Raw genomic sequence first — 8,240 nt, forward strand, 5'->3', positions numbered from 1 at the left:
GCAAAGATGGCTCTCTTACCAGCTCAGGCAGGGAGAATCCTCCCAGTAGGACACCTCTTCTCTGGTGGGAAAGGTGCTGGATGTCTGGAGCCAGAAAGGGAGTCTGTCCCATCAGCTGTGTTGCTTCTGCAGGCCGCCCTTTCCCCTGGCAATGCACCAGAGCAAAAATGGCTCTCCTACCAGCTCAGGCCTTGAGACCCCTCCTGGGCGGACACCCCTCGTTGGGCGGGAAAGGTGCTGGATGACTGGAGCCAGAAACTGGATCTTTCCCAGAAGCTGTGTAGCTTCTGCAGGCCATCCTCTCCTGGCAAGGCACCAGAGCAAAGATGGCTCTCTTACCAGCTCAGGCAATGAGAACCCTTCTGGGCGAACACCTCTCCTCTGGTGGGAAAGGGTCCAGATATCTCAAGAAGAGAGTTTTAACTGATGTGTTTGAACTCCAACAAATAGACAATATTGGTTTAGAAAAAATAAATAATTTGAAAAAACAAATTCACGCTGGAGTAAGTATAGTTGAAATAGAAGGTTCACAAACAAGGGTCAACAGATTTAAACTAGAAGGAAGAAAAATATCAAACACAGGGATTATAAATAGGAAACGAAAAACTCAAAGTATCTTCATTTGCAAATGGGTTTTTATTATGTCTGTAAGAGTATCTGAGACTGTAGCAGAAAACTGTTAGAACTGATAAAGATGTCATACTTCAACACTCTACAACAAAAGACCATACCTCAATATGGTAGAACAAGAGAACTATTTCCTAAAATTTGTCCATGGACATCTATATAGGCACTATGACATATGCATGTTCTACACATGTACAAGTATACATCCAAACATTCTAAGTTTTTAAAATAAACCTTGCAAGAAAACAACAAATTCTAATAAGGATACAGTTGGGAACGTTTATACATTGCTGGTTTCCAGCACTTAGAGGCAAAGGCAGTTGGATCTCTGAGTTCAAGGCTAGCCTTGTCTAAAGAATGTGTTTCAGTACAACCAGGGCTATACAGAAAGACCCTTTCTCAAACAACAGAAACAAAACAAAAACAAGCATATAAAATAAAACTTCCATGTGACCTAGGTATACCACTCCTGAGTATTACAGAAAGAGGGGAAAAGGTAAGAAAGAAGGTTATTGTGACAGTGAGTGGGAATATGCTCACCATGCATGAAAAGAAAAGGAATAACAATAATAAAAGGAACAGAACATTGTGAGCATGACTAAAACTTTCTCTACCCATTACCAATTTCTACTCCTTATCTTATCCAAAAATGACCCAAATCTAGCACCACGAATTATCTTTATCCTTTTGAAATCTATATCCACATGAGTGCTGTCTTTTCGTTAAAATAGAACAATTTAAGCAATCATTCTATTTCGAAAACAGTTGCTTTCAACTATATGGTATTGTGAAAAAATCTTGGCAGTAATCAGTTTTAATCATGTTTTTTGGTGTACATGTGTGTGCATTCCCATTACATCTGTACCTATTTGACAGAGTAAATAAGATCTGAAAATAATCAAATTAAAGAATATGCAAATTAATTATATTTACTGAAACCTGAATTTTCTCAGGTGAATAGTACAATTTGTACTTCTATACATCTTTTTACAGAATTTCAGTTTGCTTTGCATTCCAACAATGTAGTGAGAAAGCCTATTGAGTCTTTCCATACATTTTTTTTTGTCTATTTGTATGTCTTCATTCGTGATATTTCTGTGTACATACTCTTCTTGAATATTAGGTTTTCTATCTTGTCCTCATTTATTAGCAGGTATATCTAACATGTTCTGGTCCTAAGTCCTCTGATGCTTGTACTTCACATATGTATTTCCACTCTCCTTTCTTACTATCTTAAAGTCTTTGCTGAACACATATTTCTAATTTTAATGAGTTAATTCTTAAACTGTTTCAGTTACAGTTAATAGGTAAATATTTTGTGGTTTAATGAATGATCGATCCTAAAAGCATTCAATTCCCAAGATTAAAACAAATTTTTCAAGTAATATAATTTATTTATTAAATATTTTAAGAGGACACACTCAGAATTCTTAGGTCTAGAAGATAATCTTTGAGTATCAGAGAAAAACGTCAGTAAAGTATCTTATCTTACTTAGCAAATGTATTATATGTATAGTGTATTTAAAATACTAGCTAGTATAAGAGTTTTATTAAGTGTGCTCTGTTAACTTTCTTCACTAACAATCCAATTCTTTCATGTGAAATATATATGCTGAGTTCACTTAAAATGATTTAGGAAGAGGTACTATTTTTCACCGAATCTAGATGTCATTTAATTTATCTACAGTGTTTTTACAAGTAATGCCTATTATAATCTTAAACTAATAACTTTCATAATTTTTACTGTAGAGTGAGCTATAAAAGCATCATGGTGTACTACTCATAGAGCAGCAGCAATTACCAACTACTATTTAAATATTATATTAACAGTTTTATTTTCATAGAATTTTTACTTTTTTATTTAAAGTTTTTTTCATGTTTTTTATTATATATTTTATTTACATTTCAAATGTTATCCCCTTTCCTACTTTCCCCTCTGAAAATTCCCTATCCCCTCCCCCCCTCCCCCTGCTCCCCAACCCACCCACTCCCATTCCCAGCCCTGCAATTCCCCTATACTGGGGCATAGAACCTTCACAGGAACTTTTGTTCTTTTTGTATTACTTTTATATAATGGCAAATTGAAGAGGTAATTTTAGCATTTTCACCAGTTGCCTAGCATAATTTTTGTTTTATCTTTTTTTTCCACTGAAAGAAAGGTCTACCTTAGAGCCTCTTTTATTTTCATTTCAGAGACTAATTTTTAAATTAATGTCTTCTTACTTCATGACTTACATATTTATTTTTCAACAGGTATTTATTAATCATGGCTCATTTGATGTACTTAATTCTTTGAAGTCTAGGATTATTCCTTGCTAAGTATTTTGCCTGGAGATAAGGATGCAGTAAAGCAGCACTCACTTTTTACCCTGTAGCTTGAGACAGGAATTATGGTATTGTCATATTATGACATGCATACAAATATATAATTAGAGTTAAACGAGAGATACACAAAGAGAGACCAATTCTATACCAAGGTTCCTGACATAGAAGTCTAAAATCTTATATATAGGTGTGCGGGGGAAATGTTTTGCTTTGGTCTTTGATTCAGGTTCTTTACTCTGAAGTCTTTAAGCTATTTAAAGAATAATTAATATGCCTCTCCCTAGTGTAAGTATGTATGGTTGTTAGGATTTTAATTTTATTTAGTTGGTAAAAATCTGTTAAATGTGAGGCTGGAGCGATGGCTCAGTGGTTAAGAGTATATACTACTTTTAGGAGAAGTCCAAATTTCAATCCCTAGCACCTAAGTCTGGCAGTTCTCAACTGCATGTAATTCCCAATCAAGGGAATCAGCATTCTTCTGTGGCTTCTGTTGCACTGCACTCCCATGCATGGGCCCATACCGACACATCATGTAAAATTATAAAATTAAGTCTTTACGTGTATAATTTTCCAGCTATTATGTTAATGTGCTTTTGCATAATAATACTTTTATATTGAATATGTTAAATACATATTCTTATATTATTCCCTTAAGAAATTAAACTATTGGAATATTATAGTCTTAAAAGAATCAGCATGGTGATTTTAAAATTACATTTATTATTATTATTATTATGTGTATATATGTTCACATGTATTTGAAAGTTATAAGATAACTTGTAGGAATCAACTTCTGACTCTGTGTGGGTTTCTGAGCTAAAACTCAAAACATCAGTCTTGGCACTCAATGAAAATGATAGTTTTTAGTATTGATCAGCTTTTCTACTTAGGAAGAAAATTTTAGAAAATAGCCTATGGGGAAAAATTTATATATTTTTTTATTTTTTATATCTTTGAGTGTTAGTGCTACTGTTGTTACCTGATTATGTTCTTAAAGCTTTTATTTTTCCTTTTGTCTGTTTTACAAACTGCGAAACTAGTTGTTAACTGGATAGATAGATGGATGGTATATAGGCAGATAGATAGATAGATAGATAGATAGATAGATAGATAGATAGATAGATAGATAGATAATTTGCTAAGGTTTGAAAAGTGGGGCTTGTGCAGAAATATGAGATATTATATGTTTATATATTGATAATGCTGATATTCCATATTTTTTACTTAAGTTCAAAAGACTACTATTCAATTTTAAATGAAAGGTTTATTTTCTTAACATATTGGGATGTAAGAATAAACATTAGCATGTTTTTCTAGAAATAGGGGAAAATAGTGACTCTTAATAGAACATTCACACTATCAAGTTTTTAGATTACCCAATAAGATTGGATACTGAGCCCAGGAACATTTAATATGAGTTTCTTGGGGATGTTGTTGATCTAAAAGCTACTGCACAAGAGATACTAATGTTGGGACACTGAAGAAGCTGTCAGATTTACTCATATATTGCACGAAATATTTCCAAGACTCTCCACTCACATCACATGAAGCAGTAACAGTTTATATTTCTTTTCCAGGTGCATATTATTCTCCAGGGGAAGACAGTTTAAAAATATCTTTCTATTTGTCTTTATACTCTGCCTATTTTATTTTTTTTAACCTATAATTTTATTAAGACAAAACTGACAGTATGGTATGCAGTTTACACTTAAAAATTTTTCACATACTTAACACATGGTGAAAAAGATTTACAATAATGTAGTTCTAGATGCAGGTCTAAATACTAAAAATTGATGGATCTCATGATTCAAGAAAATATTTTGGACATAAATTAATATGAAGATTTTGTATTCTCAAGTGACCCACTACCCTAATATGAAAGTTAATCCTGATTAGCTTGTGAAGTCATTCAACCCTTGAGTTGACTCAATGGAATTTGTACTGTAAGTAACTAAACTTGCTATAAGCAGTTCCAGGGTTCCAACCTGAAAAACAAAAACAAAAACAAAAAGCCAAAAAAAAAAAAAACCCACAGACCCAAACATACAAACAAGTTACATGATTTCCCAAACAAACAAACAGAGGTTCCATGATTTTCCACGCTAAGAGCAGAGGCCCTCCTCTTCTCTTTCCTGCAATACTTAAACCAGTGGCTTAGATGGACAAACTGATATTTATATAAAATACTCTCCAATAAAATTTCCCTCTCCAGTCAGTTTCTATCATCAAATGACAGCTTTGGTAACTCAGAACTGGCTCTGTCCTTTGTGAGCCACTTTGAGCTCAGGTTAGGAGCGCCTTGGCTGTAGGTTTCAGTATTCACAGATTTCAAAAAAAAAAAAACAAAAAACAAAACAAAAAACAGTATCTCACAGTCTATTGATGGTGCCAATGATGTTTTTTGAAAAGGCAAAATATTCTAGACAGAACCACTTTATTAGGTAGCTGTTCTTTCTATTGATTCACCATTTTCAAAATCAGGCCCTAAATTTTAATCAAAATGATTCTACTCATCTCCCTTCCTTCTTACCCCCCCAGTAGTTCCAATAATCCATTCTGGCTCCAAACCCCTGGGCAAAGCCTCCCATCCAATTAATATACCAGTAATAGCCAAAAACTACACACATGCTAGGCTGTAAAAATGCAGTTAATACTAATGGGAAGAACACTGTGGGTTGTAGAGATGCTCTTTTACAATTGACAGTTTCTTTGTTTTCTCACATCCCAGTTCTGAAAGTTTTGTCCTTCATGGAATGCCTGTTGCTTCCTTAGTAAAAGCCAAAATGCATTGCCTTGAAACACTTAACCATTTGCCCTCTAGTGCAATGAATGTGCAAAGTATACAGCTTGAACACTTTAAAGCACGTGGGCTGCTACAGGACACAGAAACTATGCTGGTTCTTCAAAGGACATCTTCTCATGCCACCTACACCACTTGTGTAAAGACAAGTACAACTCATCCCCTCCCCCTCGAAACCCACAGTCACAGATGACAGGGGCTGGTACAATTGTTGTGGGGTTTTTGTTGTTTTGTTTTGTTTCTTGTTTGTTTGGTTTTTGTCTTTTCTGTCATCATCCTCTGGAGGTTAGGAATACCATGGTACCCTTTCCTCATAGAGTGATATGACAATCTGTGGGCCCTTGACATTGGCTTTCATTTTACAGGAACATGAGCTCTTCACTGGAGTCAGTAGTTCCAATAATCCGTTCTGGCTCCAAACCCCTGGGCAAAGCCTTGTGGCCTTTCTCACTCTTCTTTCATTTTCTTTGGTGTGCTTTTCTCTCCCTTATCTTCAGAATCAGAATCAGTTTTGCGCTTGCCACTCTCTGATTTATCTGTCTAATGAACTGTTTTCTGTAACTGCAAAAACTCAGCAATAAGTTCAGGGCAATTCAGATTCTCTTCTGGCTCCCATGTGTTACCCTCATCTGAGAAATCCTTCCATTTTAAAAGATGTTCCACATTGCCCCTGGTAACTGGCCAATTAAGAACTTTATCCACCACATACTTCTTTTTCTCTTCTTCTAGTACCACCTCCACTTTTCTTGTTTTGTTTCTTTCCTCATAGTACCTGCTAGCTTTCTGGTGCTTAGCAGTGCCTGAGAATCATGAAGGAATCTGTATAGCACTGCTGGTGTGTTGCTTTGGGCATCCCGAAGGAATAGCAAAGGTGCAAAGAGCCCTGTGGCCTCAGTAAAGCACCCAGCTGAAGCAACATTATGTATGCCCAACTAATGGCCCTCCAACTCTCCCTATTTTAAAAAGTTTAAAATTTTATTATAAAGAAAATAAATTAGAAATAAAATGTTACAGTAAAAACGTGAAAGGAGCCAAAGTAAATCAGTGTTAAATATCAATCATATAATAAAATGCAAAAATAAAATAAGTAACTCAACAAAATGTGTTCAGTCTTTTCAGTTGACAGTTATTCTGGTCTTGCTCTGTAAAAGTAAAAACTTTGAAAGCCCCTTGTTATGTGGCCATGCTTACAATATGAAGTACTCAGGAAGCCAACAATGGCAGATCGAATTTAAATCTAGGGTTAGAGATATATCAAGTTCATGGCCAGCATGAAGGGGGGTAAAAGGAAGAGGAATATCTGAGGGAAAAAATTGTTCCTGAACTTTCTAAATATAAAGGGGAAAGAAGACATAAATGATAAAGTACTGACTATCAAAAGAATGAAGTATGACTAATCAATTTGTTGTTTAAAATCTACTTACTTTTTTTTTTTTACAATACTCATAAAATATAAAGAAATGAAACTGGTAAATAATAAAAAGGAAATAAATAATATATTATACCCAAATATATTTAACCTAAAAGCAATCATTATTAATAAATATTTTAAAATATTCTACATCTTTCTATACTTCTTATGCTGCTAAAAGTATGATGCTCCAATGAATGAAGGACAGTGATATAGGACTTTGAAGTATCCTTTAAAGCTAAATATGTAATAGCATTTTGTTTATATCTCTTAGCCATTTGAGTTTTGATAACTCAATTCTACAGCTCACTTTTGTTTTTTAGAGTTTTGGGGGGGTTGTTTTTGTTTTTGTTTTTGGAGTTTTTTTTATAGTGTTGTGAAACAGGATTTCTCTAGTTAGCCCTGACTATTTAGGAACTTACACAGTACTCTGTCTACTAAGCTTTGTTTGACTTCAGAGATCTGCATGCCTCTGCCTCCCAAGTAAGTTGTGGGCTTAAAGACCTACATAGCTACCATGCTTTTATTTAAATCTCAACAAAGAAAAGATAAACAGGTTATTCAATGATTTTTTTTTATTTGTAAGAGATCATACATAGTAAATAAAGATCATTCCAAATAAAAAAACTGATAAATGATTAATACATTTCATTAATGAATTTTAACTATGATATGGTTAGCCATATATTATGAATTACTCTGGTTTATATTTAAAACAAAACATTAGATTAGTTTCAAGAATAGAAGATTAAAAAGTAGAGACTGATAAATACTAAGGCCTGTTCCAGCATGAAAGAGACTTTACAGGTGTGAAAACAGACATAGTAATGTAAATTGCTTTTTAAATAGTACATAACAAATAATTAAGTTAAATAGGATAAATTGCAAAGATAAATGACGCCCTATGATAAATTATTCATAAAAAGCATGATGAAAAGATAATTGAAAATTTTAGTGATGTACAGTTAGAAGGCATTCGCATTTACTTTAGTTTATATACATCACCTAGAAGAATCTCTAAACTAAGGCTTCTAATTCCATGGATCTTTTAAAGGAACAGATTCTTTTTTTTTTTTT

General features: G+C 33.9%; 1 protein-coding gene and 1 pseudogene across 11 annotated transcripts in view; one reads left to right on the plus strand and one right to left on the minus strand.

The window, feature by feature from the left end:
- Gphn (gephyrin) overlaps positions 1-8,240 on the plus strand; it is a 418,076-nt gene that overhangs the window by 144,883 nt on the left and 264,953 nt on the right. The gene's annotated exons all lie outside the window — the stretch shown is intronic.
- The window catches only part of LOC110324613, a 7,097-nt pseudogene continuing 4,868 nt past the window's right edge, over positions 6,012-8,240 (minus strand).

Source organism: Mus pahari, chromosome 7, assembly GCF_900095145.1.
Source record: "Mus pahari chromosome 7, PAHARI_EIJ_v1.1, whole genome shotgun sequence".
NCBI lineage: Eukaryota > Metazoa > Chordata > Mammalia > Rodentia > Muridae > Mus > Mus pahari.